This window comes from Octodon degus, unplaced genomic scaffold (assembly GCF_000260255.1).
Source record: "Octodon degus isolate 3935 unplaced genomic scaffold, OctDeg1.0 scaffold00165, whole genome shotgun sequence".
Classification (NCBI taxonomy): Eukaryota; Metazoa; Chordata; class Mammalia; order Rodentia; family Octodontidae; genus Octodon; species Octodon degus.
Window position 1 is genome coordinate 4,511,799 of NW_004524741.1, and position 2,335 is coordinate 4,514,133.

Below are 2,335 nucleotides of genomic sequence, written 5' to 3' on the forward strand. Positions count from 1 at the left end.
AATACCTACATGTCTATATATTTTTAAAAAACATGTTATGTTTATATTTCCAGTTTCAATCTGACACTACTACAAGATTGATGATACTTTTTCCCCTTCTGTATGTCTGTCCCACATTTCAAACTGAGAAACCTGCTTCCATCGTCCTCAATATGGTCACGTATTTGGCCCATGCCTCTGCACATAGCCACTTCTCGTCTTCCACTCCACACCGCGCAGATGTCCCCTTCTCCCCAGTGACTCTGATGTGTGTGCAGGGTGCTTTGTCCCCTGTAACCACACAATACCCCCTTGCTTGGCTCTTCCTCGTTACACCTCCAGTTCATTAATTTAATTCCACTACCTAATGGCTTTTGGTTCAAATTACTGAGACATAGATGGAAAGCAAAGAGAAACTTAAGGAAGGGGAAGCGCAAGATTACATTTTAAAATATTTGCCGAGCTGTTCCTTTCCTTCCTCCTACGAGGATACAGAAAGGTCGCTGCAGCTATTATGCACATTACATCACAGCAAGAGATGGAGCATTTTATTTTTGCAATTTTTTGTGGTACCAGGAATTGAACTCGGGACTTTGTATTTGCCAGGTAGGTGCTTGTGCCACTTCCTGAGTGGAAATATAAGCCAAGGAACAGCAGTCTTGCTTTAGAGGCTGTGGAGGTGTCCTGGCCACGGTTACAACTTGCTCACATTTTCTGAATGATAGAGTTTTTTATGTCAAGTTGTCAGTAACTTTGAAAATGCAAACTTTACTCAACAAGTGATTTTTAAAGTTGCCACTATTCTTTATGCTTTAGTATAATTGATATTTGTATGACAGTTTGGGCAGGGAATAAACACTATAAGAGAAAGAACGTTAACATGGTATGACAGAGTCAGTAATCTGAGTTCTTGGATAAAATGACTATAAAACCTTTTTATTGAGTCGAATTAATTGGATATTTCACTGCCGTAGTTAGAAACCCACCTTTCTCTTCCTGGAGAGGAATTACAACAATCAGGAATTTTCTTTCACTGACGTGGACTGAGAGAAGCCTACCTGTGAGCAGACCCTCACGATTTCCTCTCTTCACTGTGTACAGCATAGTAAGTCACCCAGGAGAAAGAAGTGGTTCCATTCAATGTCCTTTTCAGTACAAGCTCTTCTGGGTGAAAAGGGTGGTCGATTTATTTTAGCCGTGCTCACAGAGTAACAATTCTAGAAACTATGGGTTTGTGTCTCGGTAGGATCACATGAACCATAAGTAAACCCAAAGTTCTTTGTGGAAGGTATGATTTAGCAGGAACTGTCACACAGAGGTTTTGTACTTTAAAAAGGGCTTCAGCAAATAACCACCTTCATGGAAGTGATTATGGGCATCTGTAGTTGGCAGGTCCTGGAAGGACCTGGATGGAAGCTTAGGGAGATGCTCGCAAGGCCTAACTAAACATGACTGCACGAAGATAGAAATGCCAAGTAAGCAGTCTCTCACAGGAAGAAAACACTCGAATTTTGAACAGAAGATGTGAGTGCTTGAAATTAATAATTCGAGGTAAATTATGAAAAATATTAGAAAAATCTAGTGGAGGAGAGGAAATAACCAAGAAATTGGCAAAAGCAGGAAGCTCCTCTCTTTCTTAGGGGGAAGAGGATTTCCTGGAACCTAGAGTCCAAGGAAACATAATAGAAGAAGAAACAAAACTCAGCTGATCCTAGCAGGATCAGCTATTAAGGTTTAGGAAAGATCCAGCTATTAAGGTTCCTCAAATGATGGCACCCCTTCCTAGAACTCCAGACAACACAGAAATAGGGATTGAAATAAGATGTACTTTCATCCCCTTGGCTATATAGAACAGATGAGTGTAGAAGTCCAGAAATGGATCTGAAGGCAAATGTGCTGAAGACCAGCCAAAGAACCAGGGTAGGGAGTCTCCGTTATGCTGTTCAAGGAGATGGCTAGGAGGTTAGACCCAAACTTTCCAGAGATGGAACACCATTGTTATATTCCTCCTCCATTCTGAAAATTTAATTCAACTATCATATGTTTGACCTCTTATGTGCCAAATGTTCTAGGTATAAACCTATAAATGATTAGGAAGTGATTTTCTGCAGCTAGAATCTCTCAAAGCAAGAGTAAAACATACTTTATAAATATAAGATATTAAGGAGTTTAATTTGAGATATCAGAATGCAATGGAAAAGACAGAAAATTGTGGAGAAACCAACAGCTATGTAAATTTTCACGTGCTGTGTATTTGGAGTTCTTTTGTTTTTTATTTGGTTTGGCACCAGGTATTAGGAGTAGAGAGATACTTCAGTAAGACTTCTTCATTTGAAAACTAAACAAACAAAAAAAA